The sequence below is a fragment of the Caretta caretta genome, chromosome 2, assembly GCF_965140235.1.
Source record: "Caretta caretta isolate rCarCar2 chromosome 2, rCarCar1.hap1, whole genome shotgun sequence".
Classification (NCBI taxonomy): domain Eukaryota; kingdom Metazoa; phylum Chordata; order Testudines; family Cheloniidae; genus Caretta; species Caretta caretta.
The window spans coordinates 127,133,391-127,158,137 of record NC_134207.1 but is presented as its reverse complement, the minus strand read 5'-3'; positions in this window follow the sequence as shown (position 1 = coordinate 127,158,137).

The window sequence follows — 24,747 nt, the reverse complement described above, 5'->3', positions numbered from 1 at the left end:
AAAGTGACAAGTTTTTTAAGTGCTTATATACATATACTAGAAGTCTAAATAATAAGATGGGTGAACTAGAGTGCCTCGTGTTAAATGAGGATATTGACATAATAGGCATCAAAGAAACTTGGTGGAATGAGGACACAGTAATATCCCGGGTACAAAATATATCAGAAGGACAGAACAGGTTGTACTGTTGAGGGAGTGGCACTATATGTGAAAGAAAGTGTAGAATCAAATGAAGTAAAAATCTTAAATGAACCAAACTGTATTACAGAATCTCTATGGATAGTAATTCCATGCTCTAATAATCAAATATAGCAATAGGGATATATTACCAACCTTCTGACTAGGATGATGATAGTGACTATGAAATGTACAGGGATATTAAAGAGGCTATAAAAATAAAAATAAAAAACTCAATAATAATGGGGGATTTCAACTATTCCCATATTGACTGGGTACATGTCACCTCAGGACGGGATGCAGAGGTAAAGTTTCTTGACATCTTAAATGACTGCTTTTTTGAGCAGCTAGTCCTGGAACCCACAAGAGGAAAGGCATTTCTTCATTCAGTCCTAAGTGGAGCACAGCATCTAGTCCAAGAGGGGAATATAGCTGGACCACTTGATAATAGTGACCATACTATAATTATATTTAACATCCCTGTGGCAGTTTGGTCGATGTACATGGCACATGATGGCAGCAATGGCCCACTGCTATGTACATCGGCCAAACTGGACAGTCCCTACATAAAAGGATAAATGGACACAAATCAGATATTAGGAATGGCAATATACAAAAACCTGTAGGAGAACACTTCAATCTCCCTGGACACACAATAGCAGATTTAAAGGTAGCCATCCTGCAGCAAAAATACTTCAGGACCAGACTTCAAAGAGAAACTGCTGAACTTCAGTTCGTTTGCAAATTTGACACCGTCAGCTCAGGATTAAACAAAGACTGTGAACGGCTAGCCAACTACAAAAGCAGTTTCTCCTCCCTTGGTGTTCACACCTCAACTGCTAGAAGAAGGCCTCATCCTCCCTGATTGAGCTAACCTCGTTATCCCTAGCCTGATTCTTGCTTGCATATTTATACTTGCCTCTGGAAATTTGCACTGCATGCATCTGAAGAGGTGGGTATTCACCCACGAAAGCTTATGCTCCAATACATCTGTTAGTCTATAAGGTGCCACAGGACTCTTTGCCGCTTTTAAATGAATTCTTTACATTCGTCTTCAAGTCTGAGGATGTGAGGGAGATTCCCAAACCTGAGCTATTCTTTTTAGCTGCCAAATTTGAGGAACTGTGCCAGATTGAGGTGTCATTAGAAGAGGTTTTGGAACAAATTGATAAACTAAATTGTAATAAGTCTCAAGGACCAGATGGTATTCACCCAAGAGTTGTGAAGGAACTCAAATGTGAAATTGTAGAACTACTAACTGGTTTATAACCTATCATTTAAATCACCTTCTCTACCAAATGACTGGAGGATAGTGTTACCAGATGTGCCCGTTACTTTGGGGTATGCTCATTTATTAGGGTTACTCTTCGGGGGGGGGGGGGGGGGTTGGTTCTGTAATTCTACCAGTGAACTGCTTGTGTTACTTGTGTGTTCATATGGAGTTCTACTTCTCCCTTAGGCAAGTCCCCTCCCAATGGAGCTATCCTGCAGGACCTAGGTTCCCCAGGGCTGGGTTCCTCCAGCCCCAGAATCATATGAACACACACACACAAACAGAGCAAGTCTGAGTGGACCAGGTCAATCAGCATTCTCAAGCTGACCCCTTATATGTTCCTGGACTCAGTGGTCTGGGTTAAGCAGCACTTCCAAGCTGCCACCCTCGTATGTCACAGATTCAGCACATCCCTATCCCCGCTTTCATGTTACAATTGTTCTGATAATAACCCACTTGATGAGCAAACCCCATAGTATTTTGGGGCCTACAGGGATCTTTAGCTTAGGTAAGAGAAGTGTTGCCGCAAAGTAAATGGAGAAGTTAGAAACACAAAAGAGTAAAGTTCAGAGAAAGAGAGAGAGAGGGAGGGAAGCAATCAGCTTAACCATAAAAGTTATTTATTGAATAATAATGATAACCACACAAGGGGAGCGTAAACAAACATAACAGTTACATTATAAAAGATTACAAAAGTCATATTTAGAAAACTATACCTGATCAAACAAGTCAGGATTAAAAAGTTATCCCTGAGGTAGAAAAGAAAACAGAGAGAAAGAGCTGGGGTCTCACCACTCCATGAAGCTTGAACTGGTCGGGGTTCCCAGGTGATGGTGGTAGCTCAGGGTCCTGAGTGCTGGAGACAGGCAGAGCCCCCAGCACGATCAATCAGGAGAAGATGAAATCCCAGTGGAACTGATTCAGAGTTTGGATCCATGCATCAGAACACTTACTTGAACATAGGTAGGGATTTTTGTAGAGAAACAACAAGTGAGAACACTAGATTTGTTTATGTGTAAACTAGGGAGAATACCAAGGTTGTTTTGTTCAGGCTAGACATGGGAGCTGATCATTCCTGGCTTTGGGTGGTGTTCCTTGTACGGAACTCACAATGCAATTAGGCAGCTTCAGTATTTTTGATATCAATCAAGGATTCATTACTAGAGTTGGTCTGATAACAGCTGAGCTGGGTGTGCACAGGCGTAGGTTCATTAACATCTGGAGCAGAGATCCCCCATCATGCAGTGGTTCCCTGCTTTTCTGGTCCCAGAGTTCAGTGCGATTCTTGGCTTGGAATCTGTTCTTCATTCTGTATGCTAATTGAGATGCCTCCCTGTCCCATCTTTGATGCAGATGAGGCTAGGGGAGTTGCCTTAATTTTGTCACCCTTGTCCAGAGAGGTTTAGGTGTGTCTTTTTATTCCTTTCTGTAAGTCTTTCTTCTGATCGGTTTTGGTTCAAGCAGAGGCTGGGGCAGGGGTGTCCTTCATGAGTCAGACAGGCTGGGTGGTGGGCCCCGGTTCCCCAAGAACACAGAGCTGACTGGTATCAACAGTTCTTAAAAAGGGCTCCAAACACTGGCTAATTAACTCTCACCATGATCTACAATGCACATATTATATTATCCATTTCACAGATTGGTAAACCCATGCAAGCGAGTTTAAATGACTTTTATAATGTCACTCAGATAGTTATATGTTGCACCATGAATCGAATAATGGAGCCCTGACACCTTGTCTTCAGCACTAACTACTACATTATACTCCCTCATACAAAGGTGGATTGCTTCACCTTATTAAACACGTTAACCGCTACTGTTTACTTTTGAAAAACTGCATATACAGATCCCTTTTGCCTGTCACTGTTTGTCCTTGAAAGAAACAGCATGCAGATGGATTCATGGCCCTTTTCATTCTTCACAATTGTGAATAAATTACTGAGTACTATCTACAGGCACTATAGAAGCAAACCAAAATGCTTGTATTCATTTCTATTTCTTGTGATGTTCATTAAATAAAGTAGCAACATTGCCTAGTATTTAATTTGTGTATAAAACATCACTTTTCTTTTCAGAATATACAAGCATCCACAAATAGGCACCTGTTTTTTAATAAGAATAATAGAAAATAACATGAGTTATTCTGGCTATGAAAATGTCCAGACCTGAAGAAGAGCTCTATGTAAATTACCAATCTTGTCTCTCTCACCAACAGAAGTTGGTCCAATAAAAGATATTTCCTCGACCCATCTTGTCTCTATGAAAACACAATTATTTAAATAGTCTTTTTTGTGCTGACATTTTTTTATAACAATCCCCTTTCACAGCACACACAGTAGTCTGAAAACCTGTAAAGTGTCACACTGTCTCTGTAACTCTGTTTCCATTCTGAGATAATTATAGATTTCCCCATTCATCATACTTTTGCCTTTCTGATATCTGGGGGGAAAATCAATAATTTCTTGGCCAGTTACTCAAACAAGGTAATTTTCTTTTATTTAAGGAGATGCAGAATAACTTTTCCCTTTCAAAAAGCAAGATAGCTCCAGATGAGAAGTGATTCTGAATGAATATTTCCTCCAGAACCGCTTAACTATTTCTAAGTGCATATTCACTGCAGTTTCATCCAATGGACTCTGTGGGATATATACAACAACAGATAGTTATCTCACCACTAAGAACTGCAGTTTTTTGCACCTTCTCCGAAGCAGTCTGTATTAGCAACATGCAAAGACAAGATACTGGACCAGATGGACTACTGATCTGATCCATTGTGACATTTCTTAAGGTCCTAGTTACAGTGATGCCGATCGCAATATTATGTAGGCATGAAATACAATATTAAAAAATATACAAATCATCTGGTCTGGATCTTGAACTTGCCATCTTTGGCCTCTGAAGTAAGTGTGTGTGGTGAGGGTGGGGTGGCTGGTGGTAGTTTTTCATTAATCAAATGCAAAGTCAAGTAGTTAAACCCAATACATATGAGACATGAAAATTTCAACATTTATGACATTGCAGCTGCAAATATTTATTTGTGCCACGGCTGACTGCATGCTAATTTTAACATGAAACATAATCCATCCTTCACAGAGTGGATCACTAATGTGTGCATTATAGTTGACATATAGGCCTGTAAGACAACAGTACCTGGCCTATTTGAATATTAATGTAGAATGTATTAACTCTAAGGTGAGGTAGGAAAATTATTACAAATATGTGCATAGATGTTGAGTAAGGGAGGAATACCCAGTATCTTCCTCCCTCTTCCCATTGCTCTGAACGACCAATGGGGAAATTGTTTGATGCAAACTCCTGAAACAACAGCTTTTGTGGATCTGATAAACCCAGTCATTGTTGACATATATTCAATACCCAAATCATCCCTTCAGGAAAAAATCTGTGGAAAAAACTGAAAACCCTGTGGGTGTAACTGACAGAATTTTCAATAGGTGACCTCATTCAGGAGATGCAGTTAGTCATCCCTCACACAGACTGGGTTTGGGTGTGTGATAGGAGAGGAATAGCGTATATGAGCATACAGACCTTATACACATTTTTAAAAAAATATTTCAAGTGGAGATTCATGGTGGTATGGTTTGAAAGTAGCTTTTTCTCTATCAAAATTATCCAAAAAGTAAATTGTTTCATTTGTAGTCAAGTTGCAAAATACAATTTACTGTAAAACCCTTATTTGTGAAAATGAGTAGGTGGGGATGAATCTGGTTATAAGTTTGTTCAAACTTATTTTTAATGTTGCTGGTGGATGACTATTGAGTGATTGGTTGTTGCTAGGTTTTTTCCAGTTAGTGAAAGTGACAGGATGTTTTTTTGTATGTGTGTGTGTGTATGTGTGTACCAGTAAAGTCCACACAGAGAATGCGCCTGAAAGAAATGTTCCCCAGGTTTAAACAGCCCAAAATATTGTCTCATGACAATATTCATTAGAGTGTATTCTGTGATCTATGTTTAAAAGTACTGAGAAACTGGAGATGGTCATCTTTAATTTCTGATAAATAAGAGTTGTTAAACTTCTGGTTACCAAAAGTGTTCTGATGAGGTCGGTATTATAATATCTCTGGGGTAGAAAGAATTATCAATCACACAAGAACTAAAGTTTAAGTAGGAAGTTTTTTAAGAGGTTCTGGCATTGTGGTTTAGACATTAGATATGAATTTTGATTATTAAAATATTTAACCAGCTTCAGGTTATACATTTAATTGACTTTGGCAAAATATTTTATTTGGGATAGATGACCAAAGGGACAGACACCTCCTTAGTCTCCTAGTCAAGATGGATTGTTTTTGCATTAATTTGATGATTTATCTCCAATCCCTGTATTGCAACTAACTTGCTTGATTTATTGACTTAATAGTTGTATTGATTTATTTTTCGCTTAGTGTAGTGTTATTAACAGTAACTTAGCTTTGGTGATTTTTTTTCTTGATTTAATTTTAGTTCATTTAATGAGTTTTGAGAAAATGTATAACACTAATGTTGAGTCATATTTCTTTCAAGAAGCACCATGGGTCCAGAACCCTGGAGGGCCTGTGTAGATACCAGCCAGTTAACCTAAAAGCCTGATCAGCATCCTTTAATTTGTCTTTGGTACTCACAGTTACTTCCAAAAGCCATTGCTAGTTTAATGAGGGAGCAAAGCACTCCTGGCAACCAGAACCCTATCCAGCTCACATATCTGCAAGGGGTAAACAGGCTTGGGGAGAAGAGAGCAAATTCTAGACACCACTGTCTCCCATGGCAACATAACTCCTTCAGGAGCCAAGCTGTCACAGGTACTTTGTCTTCAACTTACTAATACACATTGTGGGTGGTTTCCATGCACAGTGGCAGCTGCCGTGCAAGGGAATGCTGCTAATAGTCACCATTATCTTATGCAGAAAATCCCAGCAATTTCAGGAGGGGAAGATTCCACAGAGAACAGCTCTCCATTATCCCTGTCCTTTCCAAAGGAAGAAACTAGTTCTCTCTTCCCTTCTACTCAATCAGTATAAAGGTGTGGAAACTTCCCTTAAATCTCCTGGTGGGATTCCTCCAGTGTGAGGCCTGGGTGATTCCCCAGCAGGTGGAACCAACTCCCATGCCTTCAGCTATAAATTGGGAATTAGTTGGAAGTGATAGAGGAGAAAGACCTGGATATATTGGTTGATCACAGAATGACTATGAGCAACAAATGTGATGCAGTCATGAAAAAGTCTAATCCAATCCTAGGATTCATCCAGTTGAGGCCCAGAAGAATTAGTACCATTTTACAAAGTACTGGTGAGACCTCATCTAAAATACTGTGTCATGTCTGGTCTCCCATGTTTAAGAAAGACGAATTCAAACTGGAACAGGTGAAAAGAAGGGCTACTAGGATATTCAAAGGAATGGAGAACCTGCCTTACAAGAAGAGTCTTAAGGACTTTGGATTGTTTAGCCTAACAAAATGGAGGCTGAAGGGGCTGATAGCATTGCTCTCTGAAAATACATCAGCAATATAAACACTGGGGAGGGAGAGGAGTTATTTAAATTAAGGGCTAATGTCAAGGACATGAGAAAAAATGTATATAAACTGGCCATTAATACATTTAGGTTTGAAATTAGATGAAGGTTTCTAACCATCAGAGGAGTGAAGTTCCGGAACAGACTTACAAGGGGAGTAGTTGGGGCAAAAAAACCTAAATTGTTTTAAGACTGAGCTTGATGACTTTATGAAAGGGATGATATGATGAAATTGTCTATAATGGCATATGGCACATCTGCAACTGCTGTTAGCAAGTATGTCCAAAAGCAGGAGACAGGACACTAGATGGGGAGAACTATGAGTTACTACAAAGAGTTATTTCTCAAGTGTCTGGCTGGTAGGTCCTGCCCATATGCTCAGGTTCAAAGTGGTCACAATATTTGGGGTTGGGAAGGAATTTCCCCCAGGTCAGATTGGGAGAGACCCTTGCTTTCCTCTGCAGCATATGGAATAGATCACTTTCTGGTTTGAACGAAAATAAATGGGGGATTCTCTGTAACTTGAAGTCTTTACATCAGATTTAAGGACTTCAGTAACTCAGCCAGAGGTTATGAGCCTTCTACTCGTTTGGGTGGGTGAGGTTCTTTGTCTTGCCATGTGCATGAGATCAGACTAGATGATCATGATGTTCCCTCCTGATCTTAAAGTCTATGAGATTCACTGCTTTGAGTGCAGAGGGCAGGTTGGAGGTGTGAAGGGGAGTGTCATATGCATGTTGGAGTTATGGCAGAACACAATATCCCAGGGGGATTTGCTCTGTACTGTGGCCCTCCCCTATTTTGGGGTGGCAGCATGATGCAGTTAAGATGAATAGGACAGTTCATAACTCTTAGATTCATGGTTTCAGGATGCCTATAGGCTCAGGCAGGCATCATTTATGGTCTGGTCACATTTTCAAATTTTGATTTACATCTGTAAGGAGTAGAAATATAACTTTGCAAAAAAGAAAGCTGATATTCTGATCTCATAACATGATTTCAGGTCCTGGGGCTCTAAGCTTGGGCTTATGCCTGAATCTAGCCCTGTCTCTGGGTATTCAGTAGAGCAATTTTTCTTTTTAATATTAGAGGTAGAAACTGAGACTATAACTTTTGATTTTCTGAATAGAAATCTCTGTTAATCAATCACAAAAGCTAATTATCTAAGTGGATTTTGGATAATTATCCACCCACTTTTCTCCTGTGAAAAACAAAATAAAGTGGGAGCCAATGAGAGAAAAGACCACAAGAGCAGAGGAGTGGAGAGAGGAGAAGTGGTGTAACTGTGGAACAGGGCTGGCCAAAATTGCCATCCAATTTTTTGTTTTTCATGAATGTATTTTTGACTAAACAAAACAAAACACAACAACAAAAAATTAATATAAACATCTGCTTTCCTCAAAAAAAATTTGGTTCCATGAAAATTTGCTTCCTTGAAAGGTTTGGGCTGAAAATTTCATTTTGTTCTGTTGCCAAAACCAAAAATGTTTTCAGTGTTTGTGTCTTTGTTTTTTCAATGAGAAACTAAAAATATCTGCTGGAAACTTTTTCATTATATCTCATTTTTCCTGGAAAAATCCCATTTTCCACACAGCTGTAGACTGGTATTATTCTGTTGATTTCAGTAAAATTCTACTGACTTTGTATTTATACTGGGGTAAATGAGGACAGATGTTGGCCCAAGGAGTCTCTCTTGAGCACACAAGTTGTCTGCAGCACTATGGATCCACCAGGGTAATTCAGAGTGCAGAGGTTTGATCCTTTTTTCACTTGTGTATGCAACCTCTACTGAATTGAATTGGAATTGCATTGCAGATTATGGTATAATTGGGCCCAAGATTCCTGAACTACTTACACAATTTCTCTTTCTTTTTAAAATGAATGTTGTGTACTATTTCTACTTTTCCTCAGGATGAGAATCTATGTATTGTCATCAGCATTCAGCTTTTATTTCCTATTTGTTTTCCCTTGTTTAATCTAGTGTATACTAGAATCTTAATTTGTTTAAGAAAACCAAAAGTGACTGAGATACTTAATTAATGTTGGGGAAAGAGACACTCTGATGCTTGCTAAGAGATAGGTAAAATCAGTGAGTTACCAACCAGTTTCTTGTAATTGGTAGGGAGAGAAACTGCGATCTCTAGTCACAATGTCACTAGAGACTTTAGGAATGCAGAGAAGAGCAAAACAATCTGATATAACAGGTACCATCTCAATCACAATGTATGTGCTTTGACAGGCTGACATTTGTATTGCACAATTATTTTTTGATATCTGACAGCGTGGTTTTAATAAAAGAAAATAAAGGTTATGAGAAAAGCAGATGTAAATGGATTGGCTCAGTTCTGAACATAGGTCTGGATGAAGGGTATGTTTTTCTTCAGTTCTGAGAGAATATCTGGAATAATAAAGTCAGTTGCAGTCCAGTAATTATTCATATTTTTATTTTACAAAATATAGTCTTTCCTGGCTACTCTTTGTATAACTTAAAAAAAAAAAGAAAATCAATATCACATGACGACCAGTCAGCTCTACAGCTCTTAGAATTCAAAACACTTGGTTATCTTTTTATAAATTATTGTCTATTGACTAAAACAATGACATTTTTTTTTCTGTTATCATCAAGACTTATAAACAGAAACAAGTAATGGCCTGACACTGAGTAAGTGGTTACTAGGTGTCATCAATGAGATTCAAGTATCAGGGGGTAGCCGTGTTAGTCTGTATCCACAAAAACAATAAGGAGTCCGGTGGCACCTTAAAGACTAACAAACTTATTTGAGCATAAGCTTTCGTGGGTAAAAACTCCACTTCTTCAGATGCATGGAGTGAAAATTACAGATGCGGACATAAATATACGGACACATGAAGAGAAGGGAGTTACATCACAAGTGGAGAACCAGTGTTGACAGGGCCAATTCGATCAGAGTGGATGTAGTCCACCCCCAACAATAAATGAGGAGGTGTCAATTCCAGGAGAGGCAAAGCTGCTTCTGTAATGAACCAGCCACTCACAGTCCCTATTCAAGCCCAATTAATGTTGTTAAATTTGAAAATGAATTTTAGTTCTGCTGTTTCTCTTTGAAATCTGTTTCTGAAGTTTTTTTTGTTCAAGTATAGCTACTTTCAAATCTGTTATAGAATGTCCAGGAAGATTGAAATGTTCTCCCACTGGCTTTTGTGTGTTACCATTCCTGATGTCCAATTTGTGTCAATTTATTCTTTTACATAGGGACTGTCCGGTTTGGCCAATGTACATGGCAGAGGGGCATTGCTGGCATATGATGGCATATATAACATAAGTAGACATGCAGGTGAATGAGCCTCTGATGGTGTGGCTGATGTGGTTGGGTCCTCTGATGCTGTCACTAGAGTAGATATGGGGACAGAGTAGGCAACGAGGTTTGCTGCAGGGGTTGGTTCCTGGGTTAGTGTTTCTGTAGTGTGGTGTGTAGTTGCTGGTGAGTATTTGCTTCAGGTTGGGGGGCAGTCTTTAAGCGAGAACTGGCCTGTCTCCCAAGGTCTGTGAGAGTGAGGGATCGTTTTCCAGGATAGGTTGTAGATCATTGATAATGTGCTGGAGTGGTTTTAGCTGAGGGCTGTACATGATGGCCAGTGGTGTTCTGTTATTTTCCCTTGGGGGCCTGTCCTATTAGTAGGTGATTTCTGGGTACCCGTCTTGCTCTGTCAATCTGATTCCTCACTTCCCCAGGTGTGTATTGTATTTTTAAGAATGCTTGATAAAGATCTTGTAGGTGTTTGTCTCTGAGGGATTTGATCAAATTCAGTTGTATCTTAGGGCTTGGCTGTAGACAATGAATCATGTGATGTGTTCTGGATGGAAGCTGGAGGCATGTAGGTAAGCATAGTAGTCAGTAGGTTCCCGGTATAGGGTGGTGTTTATGTGACCATCACTTATTTGCACTGTAGTGTCCAGGAAATGGATCTCTTTTGTGGACTGGTCCAGGCTGAGGTTGATGGTGGGGTGGAAATTTTTGAAATCCAGGTGGAATTCTTCAAGGGCCTCCTTCCCATGGGTCCATAAGATGAAGATGTCATCAATGTAGTGCAAGTAGAGGAGGGGTGCTAGGGGATGAGAGCTGAGGAAGGGTTGTTCTAAGTCAGCCATAAAGATGTTGGCATACTGTGGGGCCATGTGGGTACCCATAGCAGTGCTACTGACTTGAAGGTATAAGTTGTCCCCAAATCTGAAATGGTTGTGGGTGAGGACAAAGTCACAAAGCTCAGCCATCAATGAGAGTGTTTCCTTAGGACAAGAAGATTCTGGGAGTGAACCTCTGGCTAGGAAAGTGGTATAGGATGGAGGTTTATGGTGTTTTTGTTGACTATTGATCCACCTTCAGTAGGGAGAAGGGGCTGTATAATCACCTCCACGTCATTAGAAAGGGAACAAATCTCCTCAGGGACAGGCTGGCTAAAGTAGTCATGAGGGCATTAAAGTAATAATAAAAGGGGAGGGTAAAAAGAAAGAAGATATAAGCACTAATTAAGCACAAAATCAAGATGATAAGAACAAAATTAATCAGGGAATCAAAGGACACAAAGAAAATAAATGATTTAATTGCTTATACACTAATGGTGGGAGCCTGGGCAGCAATCAAGAGGAATTGGAATTTCTCATTTCTGAGCATATATTCAATCTAGTTGATATTTATGAAATAGGGTGGGATGAATCACATGATTGGAATGTTAGAATCAATTATTATAACCTATTTACGAAGGGTCCAGTGAGCAAAAAAGGAACGGGGAATGGCTTTTTTTGCCAAAAATGGCATCACCTGGTTTTGAGCCATAGATAACTTGGAAGAAAATGATCTTGAATGCTTATGGACCAATGTCTTAACAGATAAACCACAAGTAGTAGTATTAGGTGGTGTCTGCTAAAGATCACCAAATCACATTAAGGAAGATAACTGGTTCCTTATGCATCTATATAAGGTGTGGGAGAAATGCTGTGTGATCGTGTGGGACTTCAATTTGGGTGACAGATGCTGTAGGTCACATGCTGCCAAGTACTAAAACAGCCTAGAAATTTCTAAACTATATAAATGACAGTTTTCTAACTCAAAAAATGATGCATCCAACATGGTGGAATTCTATATTAGGCCTCATCTTGACAGAGAATGTATCAAAGAACTAAAAATCAATGGTAGCTTAGGTACAAGTGATCATAATTTAATCACATTTAAAATATGCAAACATAACAACAACAAGATAAGTAACTTTTTTAGCTGGTGCTTTAAAAGAACCAACTCCACAAAGCTGAAAACAATTATGTGCCAAATCAGCTGGGAGGAAGAATTTAATCAGAAAAGTGTGAATGAAAATTGGGAATTGTTTAAGAATACTTTACTAGATTTCCAAAAAAAACCCACACAATCAAGGAAGAAGACATTATTGGTTTGAAAACAGACAAACAAACTAAGAGTTTAGAGGGGACATGAATGCAGCCATAAAAATAAAAATAATATATAAATAATATATAACAAATGAAAGAAAGGGAAAGTTGATAATAAAATGAATTAAAATCAGAAGGTAGGAATTTTAGAAGATTTTATAAGGGAAACAAAGGCACACAAGGAGAAATCTGTGGTTTGATGAGCTAAGGATAATGAAAAGGAGTTTCATAAGTATACTAGGAACAAAAAGAATCCTAACAATGGTATTGTTCCATTATTAGATGGAAATGGAAGAATTATCAATAACAATGCAGAAAAGACAGTCGTGTTCAATACATGTTTCTGTTCAGTATTTGGGGGAAAATAGATGACGTAGTCAAATCACATGGTGATTTTAATACTCTTTCCATTCCACTAGTATCTCAGGAAGATGTTAAACCAGTGGCGGGCAAACTTTTTGGCCTGAGGGCCACATCTGGGTATGGAAACTGTATGGCGGGCTGTGGATGCTCACAAAATCAGGGTTTGGGGGTGCGGGAGGAGGTGAGGGCTCCATCTGGGGGTGTGAGCTCTGGGCTGGGGCTGGGGATAAAGGGTTGAGGGTGCAGGAAGTGCTCTGGCTGGTACCGAGGGGTTTGGAGGGCAGGAGGGGGATCAGGGCTGGGACAGGGGGTTGGGGCATGGGAAGGGGTCAGAGTGCAGTCTCCAGGAGGTGCTTACCTCAAGCAGCTCCCAGAACCAGCAGTATGTTCCCACTCTGGCTCTTATGCGGAGGCGCAGCCAGGCAGTGCGCTCTGCCCCGTCACTTTGTGTGGGGGAAATGTGTGGAGCCCCCTGGCTCCAGTAGGAGCTGGAGGGGGACATGCCACTGATTCCAGGAGATGCGCGGAGCGGGTCAAGCCTCACTCCCTGGTGAGAGCTTGAGGGCAGGGTTAAAATATCTGGAGGGCCGGATGCGGGCCCCAGGCCATAGTTTTCCCACCTCTGAATTAAACAGCACTTACTAAAATTACACATTTTTAAATCAGCTTGTCCAGATAATTTGCATTCAAGAGTTTTAAAATATCTGGCTGAAGAGGTCACTGAATCATTAATGTTGATTTTCAATAAGTTTTGGAACACTGGAGAAGTTCCAAAAGACTGGAGAAAGCTAATGTTGTCCCAGTATTTAAAAAGAGTAAATAGTCTGAGTATGATCCCAGGCAAGAAAATGGAGCAACTGATATAGGACTCAATTAATACATAATTAAAGGAAGGTAATATAATTAATGCCAATCCACATGGATTAATGGACAATATATCGTGTCAAACTAACTTGATATATTTTTATGACATTACTAGTTTTGTTGATGAAGGCAATAGTGTTGACATAATATATTTAGACTTCTATAAGGCACTTGACTTGGTATTGCATGATATTTTTATTTAAAAACCTAGAAAGATATAAAATTAACATGAAACACATTACATTGATTAAAAAGTGCCTATAGGGTCTTAAAATGTAATTGTAAATGGGGAATCATAATAGAGTGGGGGTGTTTCTAGTGGGATCCTGCAGGGATCAGTTCTTGGCTTGACACTATTTAACATTGCTGTGAATAACCTGGGGGAAAAAACCCATAAAATCATCACTTGTAAAGTTTGCAGATGACATAAAAATTGGGGAAGGTCATGGATGCAAAGCAATCTGGATCTCTTGGTAAACTGGGCATAAGCAAACAATAAGATTTTAATATGGCTAAATGTAAATGTATGCACTAGGGCCAAAAAATGTAGGTCATACTTATTTGATCGGGTACTCTACCCTGGAAAGCAGGGATTCTGAAAAAGATTCGGGGATCATGGAGGATGATAAGCTGTCCATGAGCTCCCAGTGCGATGGTGTGCCCAAAAGTACTGATGTCATCCTTGGCTGCATAAACAGGGGACGCTTGTGTAGGAGTTGACAGGCTTTTAACCTCTGTATTTGGCATTGTGCAACTGCTGGTGGAGTACTGTGTCCATTTCTGTTGTCTACAATTCAAGAACCGTATTGATAAATTGGAGAGAGTTCAGAGGAGAGCACTGGAATGGTTAAAGGGTTAGAAAACATGCCTTATCATAATAAACTTAAGGAGTTCAATCTAATTGAATTATAAAGTTTTTACTTGGCCTGATGATAGGATTAGTTTTATGAAAGACCCAAAAGATCTTTCATGACCATTAGTGGTGAAGACCTGGCTTAATATATTATGGGAAACAAGGCCTGCCACCAACCCAGTGCCCCTGCACACAGTGTTGGAGCGTTGGTTCAGTGATAACTCAAATATGAGTTTCAGAGAATGCATCCGATGAAGTGAGCTGTAGCTCATGAAAGCTTATGCTCAAATAAATTTGTTAGTCTCTAAGGTGCCACAAGTACTCCTGTTCTTTTTTCAAATATATGTGTGTCACATTCTGAATCACCTCACCACTTCCTTCTTCATCATTATGTTTCTTAGAGGTCTCTAACTCAGGGATGAATTCTTGACCATATTGAAGTTATTGCCATTGACTTCAGTGAGGCCAGAATTTCACCCCAGATAGTTATCCAGCCCAAATACATTTACCTCATTCTATACGGTAAGTCCTCCTGCCTGGGGTCTGAACCACAGAAGTCTCTGGCGCAGCAGGAGGAGGACAGATGGATGTGGATCTTGGAGCAGGGACGGGGAGAGTGCGGGGGCACCAGGCTGGGGGCCAGGCAGCGAGGAGTCACATTGGGGGTCGGGGGGGGGAGGTCACGTGTGCCCCTTTGTGTTCCTCCCAAGAGTACAGCGTACCAACAAGAAATTATTTCTATTTGCACCACTGCTGAGGCTATTGAACAATAGCATTGTGACAGTCTTGAGGACTTGTTTATGTATGAATTTATGAATTTGTTTTGATATTAGGAGCTGTGTTTGTGCACTTACAATTGTCTTTATTGCATTCTTGTATCATACTTCTTGTGTTAATGAGAGGGGACTGGTATCTAACTCTGAATAAGAGGGTTGTTAAGGACTATCTACCAATTGTATAAGCCCTGTTTTAATAAAAGAATAGGATTGCTGCAAGTTAGGTACACCCAGTTTTTCCAGTACGGATTCCAGATGGGTGGTAACCAACCAATAGTGGCCACCTGATGGGGGACCTGAATCCCCTGAGATGGGCAGGTGAGGAGGCTTTGAGGCTCAGCAGTAGGATCACTTGACAGAGGGGACTGGAAGGTATAAATGTACAAAGTCTGTTCTGAGTAGCTCTCTCACACTGACCAGAAGAAGAAGACAAGACTGAACAGTAAGAAGGATCAAGGAGAGGGATTGCTGCAGAATCCCGGACCCTTAGAACAGATACTGACCAAATACCAAAGGGCTGTTGGAGTGGCGAGGAAACTGAAGCAGGGATTTGCATGAAGGTTTTGTTGTTTCTTCATAGATCTGGATATCTATTGTGCTGTCTATGAGTATAGTGTGATTGGTTTAGAATTACTTTTCCTGTGTGGCCTTGCTTCCGCTCTCATATGTCCCTGAAGAGTTAATCTATAAAACGGAGTACCCATAAGGGTTGGAGTCTAGGGAGAGTGCGCTTGAGTGACTGGGTTTTCTAGCAGGGAGTCAGCACTGGACCTGGGGGACTCGGGCAGTTAGATTGTGAGGTCCCATTCCCTGGAAGTGGTGCTAGACAGAGATTGCATCCAGGAATTGTGCCCTGAGGCCAAAGAATGTGGCTGAAGCCTGCTGACACCAAAAGGAGCTAGAAATCATGTGCGATCTAGGATTTGGATCCAAGCTTAGCAGCCTGGTGTGTGCCCAGCAGGGAAGAGCTCAACCAGATCTGTAAAATGTATACAACAAATGATTTTACAGATTAATCTTTAAGCCTGAAAACTTAATTTGCTTGCCTTCCTGGGTTTAATTTAGACACTTGGGGGGAAATTCTCCTTTAGTTGAGCTATTCTAAGTTTACAGTAGTGCAAAGGGGAGCAGGAGATGTCCTTTAATGTATTCTTGGTGGTTTAATTTGATACCTTTGTAATGCTAGGAGAAGTACCACAACTAGAAATATCAAGTAATCAAAACAATAAAAAAGGCAGAATGAAAGAGCAGGAAGGAATGATTGCTTCTATCTTGGGAAGATTTGCTGTCCATTTGAGTATCTTAGTTCTCTGATCTGACTCATGATGGATAAATACTTCTTTCAGGTGCCTGCAATGCTGAAGGCCTATTATTGCTTCAGACAGAAACAGCTAATGAAATAAAGGCCAAGAGCATGCAAACTCTTTCCTTATTAGCACTGAAGTCAATTTAGCCCAACTTCTCACAGTGATAAATCCCTTTTCTGCAAGAAAGGGTTAGGGGCTGATCTGAGAGTTCATATTCTGAAGCTGTGGTTGACAAATTAAATTCCTGAAGAAAATTAAAATTTCTTCATGGAGAACACGCTTATCACATAGACACAACCATATTAAATAAGAGTGGATTTTTATTCTGCTCTTTAAAGGAATACCGACAGGTAGTTTTGTAAATGAACTAACAATTAACAAATCCTGAGCCATTTTCTATCTTATAGTATTAGTTAATACTAACAATATTCCCTGAACTGACAAGCTAAAAATAATGTACTTATGTACTACACTGAAGAAGAAGAAGAAGAGAATATCAGATTAACAATTATATTTTGGATAGGGTTGTGGCAGATATTTTCCTAATCATTGGAAATAGTGATGGTACCAAAAATAAATACTGTACTGAAAGTTATTTATAAAGTCCAGGCTAACCCTTAGACAGCTGTGCTTTAAGTTAATCAACTTCCCACCCATCCATCCCCAAAAAACACACTAAAGAAGCAAGTTAAATTGCAGTCAAGCTATCTGAAGTCAGTGTCTATAAATAATCCCTTTCCATTAATCTCCTTTTAAAATATAACACAACACAGCCTAAGCAAAAACATTTTGATAAGTGTGCAAGTGATTGCCATTTCTCAGCCTTTGGCACTTTAATAGATTCACTTTGTTATAAATAAATAAAAAAAAAAACTACTTTTTTTTTTTGAAAGGTGTCAAGCAGAAATGGAAATAAACAGGACTATCCCAGCTGTGGGAAATGGTGAATTCTAGAAATAGATAAAACAGATGGTTTTTTAAAATGTTGTAATTCATGTTTTGTTTTGTAAAACTGAAAGTAAAGCTAGGAAATGTTTTTTTATGGGTCCATTATATTTAATACTTCCTCCCCATATTTAATACTTCCTCCCCATTCTCCCTACTCTGAGGTTTGGGTTAGGTTTAGATAAATGGTTCCCATTTTGTACCTTCTGTACTGAATGCCGATGTGTTTGAAGACCACTGGATAGATGGGCTCTTTTTTTCCCCTGACAATGGGTATATGCGACAATGGTAAAGAATCACAGAAAGGCACTTTCTTCAAACACTAAACAAGGAACTTGAGTAGAATAAAGGAAACAGAACGATCCCTAAAACCATTCTCTCTCTCATATCCTCATATTTTCCACCTTTGTAAAGTATAACACATCTTTATTAGGAATTAATATTTAACATATTAATCCAGACAAATCAGTGGCTTCACTACTGGTCTACTTCTGGTTATCCTCTGCCTTTCCGCAGAGTTTTGTCCAGTTGATTCACTTGGTTTATCAAATCCCAGCAGTGTAAAGGACTGTTTTATAGATTTAGCACCCTCCCTTCAAAAGGATTATATTCCCTCACTAAGGCTGTGGTGCATGAGTACCACTGATAGTCAAGTCACACAGTTAGAGCTAAAAGTAACCTCCTGTTTCTTCTGTACTAAAGACCTTGACTGGTCTCAGCCATGAGGGATGTCAGTGTACAGCTGTGTACAATGTCATTAGCTGGGTTTTGTCTAATATTTTTTTTCCTCATTCAATTTTATCAAGGTTAATTTCTGGTTCAAGGTTAGGTAAGCGTTAGGACCTGTTCCTGTTATGGTTTGTGATAGTGTACTAGCACTAGCTGCTGTCTTAATCAGTTCTAAATTTTGTGGTGAGGCTGGCGACCTACTCAAAATGGCATCATGATGTGCTTCTACACCATTCTGAACAAGTAGTAAGATTAGGTGATCAACAGGGCTACCCCTTGGAGCTTCTCTTGTGAATATTCTGCAGTAGTTTTAAATGCCAAACGCATAAACAATCCTCAAAGGGGGCAGGTACCTCATATAGGTAATTATTGGTTTATGAATGGTATGATTTGTGGTCTGTCTCTACCTTGAAATTAAACCCTGAAAATATCTGGTGAAACTCTCACCAGCCATACACTTGGCAAATGTTATTTCTCCATTTCTGGTGTATCTGGATTGAATGTATGAACACTGTCTGGAACAATATTCTGTGGGCTTCTTAGTCATCTCCATTGAACTGAAGTAACACCTCACTGACACGAACACTCCTGGCATCTACTGAAATGGCTGTAGCCTAGAAAACATCAAAACAGCCCAGGTAAGCTGCTAAGGGTTTCACCAGCCAGGGAAGGGAAATAAAGCTCCAGGCATTAGTCCTTTTCAAGCCCTTTCCTCAAGGCTTGTTTCATCGTCTACAAAACACTCAGAGAACAAAAACAAATCCACTGAAAAACACTAGGAAATAATCTCTAGGCAGCAGCATTCCTTAATGCAGCCATCCCGGAGAAGAGAGAGAAAACTTTGCCTTTTAGTCCTCCTTTGACACAGTTTTGTTTTTTTTTTGAAAAAGGAAAGCGAAAGGAGGACTTGTGGCACCTTAGAGACTAACAAATTTATTTGAGCATAAGCTTTCGTGAGCTACAGCTCACTTCATCGGATGCATAAAGTGGAAAATGCAGTGAGGATGTTTTATACACACAGACCATGAAAAATGGGTGTTTATCACTTCAAAAGGTTTTCTCCCTCCCCCCCACAACCCCACTCTCCTGCTGGTAATAGCTTATCTAAAGTGATCACTCTCCTTACAATGTGTCTGATAATCAAGGTGGGCCATTTCCAGCACAAATCCAGGGTTTAAAAAGAACGTCTGAGGAACAGTGGGGTGGGGGAGGGTAGGAAAAAACAAAGGGAAATAGGCTTGAATAGAGACTGGGAATGGTTAAGTCATTATGCAAGGTAACCTAAGTTAATTGTATCCAATTTGCAAATGAATTCCAATTCAGCCGTCTCTCTCTGGAGTCTGGTTTTGAAGTTTTTCTGTTGTAATATTGCAACTTTCATGTCTGTAATCGTGTGACCAGAGAGATTGAAGTATTCTCCGACTGGGTTATGAATGTTATAATTCTTGACATCTGATGTGTGTCCATTTATTCTTTTACGTAGAGACTGTCCAGTTTGACCAATGCACATGGCAGAGGGGCATTGCCTGCACATGATGGCATATATCACGTTGGTAGATGTGCAGGTGAACGAGCCTCTGATAGTGTGGCTGATGTTATTACGCCCTGTGATGGTGTCCCCTGAATAGATATGTGGGCACAGTTGGCAACGGGCTTTGTTGCAAAGATAGGTTCCTGGGTTAGTGGTTCTGTTGTGCGGTATGTAGTTGCTGGTGAGTATTTGCTTCAGGTTGGGAGGCTGTCTGTAGGCAAGGACTTGCCTGTCTCCCAAGATTTGTGAGAGTGATGGGTCGTCCTTCAGGATAGGTTGTAGATCCTTGATAATGTGTTGGAGAGGTTTTAGTTGGGGGCTGAAAGTGACGGCTAGTGGCATTCTGTTATTTTCTTTGTCAGGCCTGTCCTGTAGTAGGTGACTTCTGGGTACTCTTCTGGCTCTGTCAATCTGTTTCTTTACTTCCGCAGGTGGGTATTGTAGTTGTAAGAATGCTTGACAGAGATCTTGTAGGTGTTTGTCTCTGTCTGAGGGGTTGGAGCAAATGCGGTTGTATCGTAGAGCTTGGCTGTAGACAATGGATCGTGTGGTGTGGTCTGGGTGAAAGCTGGAGGCATATAGGTAGGAATAGCGGTCAGTAGGTTTCCGATATAGGATGGTGTTTATGTGACCATCGCTTATTAGCATGGTAGTGTCCAGGAAGTGGATCTCTTGTGTGGACTGGTCCAGGCTGAGGTTGATGGTGGGATGGAAATTGTTGAAATCCTGGTGGAATTCCTCAAGGGCTTCTTTTCCATGGGTCCAGATGATGAAGATGTCATCAATATAGCGCAATTAGAGTAGGGGCATTAGGGGACGAGAGCTGAGGAAGCGTTGTTCTAAGTCAGCCATAAAAATGTTGGCATACTGTGGGGCCATGCGGGTATGCATAGCAGTGCCGCTGATTTGAAGGTATACATTGTCCCCAAATGTGAAATAGTTATGGGTGAGGACAAAGTCACAAAATTCAGCCACCAGGTTTGCCGTGACATTATCGGGAATAGTGTTCCTGACGGCTTGTAGTCCATCTTTGTGTGGAATGTTGGTGTAGAGGGCTTCTATATCCATAGTGGCCAGGATGGTATTTTCAAGGAAGATCACCGATGGATTGTAGTTTCCTTAGGAAGTCAGTGGTGTCTCGAAGATAGCTGGGAGTGCTGGTAGCATAGGGCCTGAGGAGGGAGTCTACATAGCCAGACAATCCTGCTGTCAGGGTGCCAATGCCTGAGATGATGGGGCGCCCAGGATTTCAAGGTTTATGGATCTTGGGTAGTAGATAGAATATCCCAGGTCGGGGTTCCGGGGTGTGTCTGTGCGGATTTGATCTTGTGCTTTTTCAGGAAGTTTCTTGAGCAAATGCTGTAGTTTCTTTTGGTAATCCTCAGTGGGATCAGAGGGTAATGGCTTGTAGAAAGTGGTGTTGGAGAGCTGCTGAGCAGCCTCTTGTTCATATTCTGACCTATTCATGATGACCACAGCACCTCGTTTGTCAGCCTTTTTGATTATGGTGTCAGAGTTGTTTCTGAGGCTGTGGATGGCATTGTGTTCTGCACGGCTGAGGTTGTGGGGCAAGTGATGCTGCTTTTCAACAATTTCAGCCGTGCATGTTGGCGGAAGCACTCTATGTAGAAGTCCAGTCTGCTGTCTCGGCCTTCAGGAGGAGTCCACCTAGAATCCCTCTTTTGGTAGTGTTGGTAGGGACATCTCTGTGGATTAGTATGTTGTTCAAAGGAGTGTTGGAAATATTCCTTGAGTCGGAGACGTCAAAAATAGGATTCTAGGTCACCACAGGACTGTATCATGTTCGTGGGGGTGGAGGGGCAGAAGGAGAGGCCCCGAGATAGGACAGCTTCTTCTGCTGGGCTAAGAGTATAGTTGGATAGATTAACAATATTGCTGGGTGGGTTGAGGGAACCATTGCTGTGGGAGCAGGAGTGCGGGGGGTGGGGGTGGAGGTGGCGGGCGAACCTTTTGTAGTGATAATTAAGGTGGGACATTTCCAGCACTTGACAAGAATGTCTGAGGAACAGTGGGATAAACATGGGAAAATAGTTTTACTTTGTGTAATGTCCCATCCACTCCCAGTCTTTATTCAAGCCTAAGTTAATTGTATCCAGTTTGCAAACTAATTCCAATTCAGCAGTCTCTCGTTGGAGTCTGTTTTTGAAGTTTTTTTGTTGAAGTATTGCGACTTTTAGGTCTGTAATCGAGTGACCAAAGAGATTGAAGTGTTCTCCGACTGGTTTTTGAATGTTATAATTATTGACGTCTGATTTGTGTCCATTTATTCTTTTACTCAGAGACTGTCCAGTGACCAACTGGGACTTGTTAATCCTGGGCAGGCTGCAGGACCTTTACCTTGTTGCACCCTGCTACTTGGAATGAATCCCAAACATTCTTTATATCCTCAACCCATTTGGCTGTGCATACATGTGCATGTGTTTCAGGACCAGTCTATTCCCTCTGCTGCTACGCATGCCCGCCTCTGCTCTGCCTGTGATGGGCGTGGCTGGAAGAGCAGTTCCCACAGACCACCAGAGAAGAAGCTGCTGTTCAACACACTAGGTTGGAACATCAGCCACCAAACACCACAAAAAGAGATTTCTCTCTTTTTAATATCCATACACTCTATAAAAAGGGATTTCAGAAAGTCAGGCCAGAGACTCTGTCCCTGTTCTTCCTGTGCTGAACTGCTAAGATCTCAGCGTGAGCCATGATACAAACCTGCAAGGTTTGCAGACTTCGCAAGCTTGAGTTGGGAACACATTATCCTTGCCTTGCAAATCCTTCCTATTATTGTTTTCTGCTACTCTTGTTGTTGTTGTTCCTTCCTATTGTTTCTTATTTCCCCACACCACTTACTGTGGAGGCAATGGATCATTTCACTCTGAAGACAGTAACAGTGCTATGGATAGTGGCTCAGCGACCGGAAGGGCTGCAATGGAGTGTTCTGTCAGGTACCTCTTATCTTAGACTGGGGAACCTCCATTCCAAAAATGCCATTTTTCACTTGGTTTTGCTGTCATGCATTTCAGAACTAATTAAATATTATTTTCTTAAAAAGGTGTGGGGGAGAGAACCAAGCTCTATTTCATTATTTGTTCAAATAGAAAAAAAGATGCTTTTTTTTAATAGTGAGTGCTTTTAAGGAAGGGATGTTTGAGAAATAGGGCAATTTTCACATTGTGGCTTCAGAATAGTGATCCAGCTAAAAGAAGAAAGGAGCTGAATTGTTAATATCTACAGAAACTCAGTTGAATAGTTTTTATGTTCCTGTAGTAGTCTTAAAATGCTTCTGAAATATTTTGGGTCTTTTGTTGTTTGTGGATAACAACAATTGCAATGATCAGATGTCAGGAATAGTTGTCATTTTGTTTCCATAATGACACATTTGAAGGCAACTACAGTCTGGTGTCGGTCAAGGCATCTTTTGAGGAAGTTATTATGTTAAGCTGTCACAATTAGATCTTTGAAAGCTCCAAAAGGATCACCTTGGCAAGCAAGCTCACTCATTATTGTTAAAAAGGGGGTGGTGGGGGGAGTCTCTCCTAGTTTGCAGTAAAAGCCCAAGGAGCACTTAGATAAAGAAAAAGGGAAAATCAGCCTATTAAATGTGTTCTTTTTATTTCTAGATCACATAGCCATTTTCTTCCTTAGGACCCCCCTGCCCCCGGTCTCTCTCTCTCCCTCTGAAAAAACATCATCTTCAGTTTTACAAATACTGGCAGTTTTTCTGTCGGCTTTTCATTATGAACCTAATGGAGAATGGCTCATTGTGGCTTTAACACAGAACTTCCTTAAAATTATTACACCTAAAGAAAATCCTTTTTTTTCCTTCTATTGCTCCTCTCATTGTTTTTATAGCAGGATATTTCTGGTTCAGCAAAGCAGAGATACTTCCTTTTGGTCCCAAAGCTTAAACACACAACTGCCCTATCTCACAAGGTCTTAAAGAGGTTTACTGAAATAGGTTCAAGTAGCCATTGACAAACTGTGAGGTACCATGTTTCAAATGAATAGGAGGGGAAAACAGGAGTGTGTCTCTCAAAAATTGCCCTGTTCTGTATACTTCTCCTGAAGCTCTGGCACTGGCCACTGTCAGAGACAGGAGACTTCACCAGATGGACCATTCTTCTGACCCATTATAGCTGTTCTTATAAGAATAAGTCAATATAATTTTTGTAGGACAAGGAGAGATCATAGCAATGAACTTGACAAATGTATGAAGTTATTTATAAATAACTAATAGTGCTTAACTCTTATCTTACACTATTCATCTTTAGATCTCAAAGACCTTCACTAAGGAGGACAAGTATCATTATCCCATTTTACATTTCAGGAAAATGAGGCACAGAGGAGTTAAGTGATTTGCCCAGGGTCATACAGAAGGTCAGTGGCAGTGTCAGGAACAGAACACAGCACACCTGACACATTATCTAGTCTATCTGATGGAACATGTGGACTCCCTACAAAGAGTGTCTTAGAGATGGCATTTTAGAAAGTTCACAACTTAGAATACAATCTAAACCAGACAGGAAGGATAGTCTTGTGGTGTTAAGGCTCTAGACTGGATTTGACCAGTTTCAAAGGTTCAGTTTCCAGATCTTTTAGACTTCCTGTGTTGTCTCGGGCAAGTCACATAATCTCTCTGTGTCTCAAATGAGGTAGTAATGTATTTGTTCTCCCTCTCTGTATTATAGCTAAAGTGATACATAGAGAGTCCATCTGAGATGATTGATGATGATGATGATTGTCCATTATTTGCATTGCAATGAGGTCTAAGAGCCCTAGTCATGGAAAAACAAAGAACAAAAAGAGGGTCCTTGCTCCAAAAAACCTTGCAATCTAAGTATAAAACAAGCAGCATCAGATCAATAGAAAGTCTGGGGAGTACAAGAAAACAATAAGACTATATTGGTCAGCATGATAGGCTGTGGTCTCAGCACACCAACAGCCTAGCCATTCTCCAGGTTTCTTGTAGGCATCACAGCAAAGGACAGCATTAAGGAGC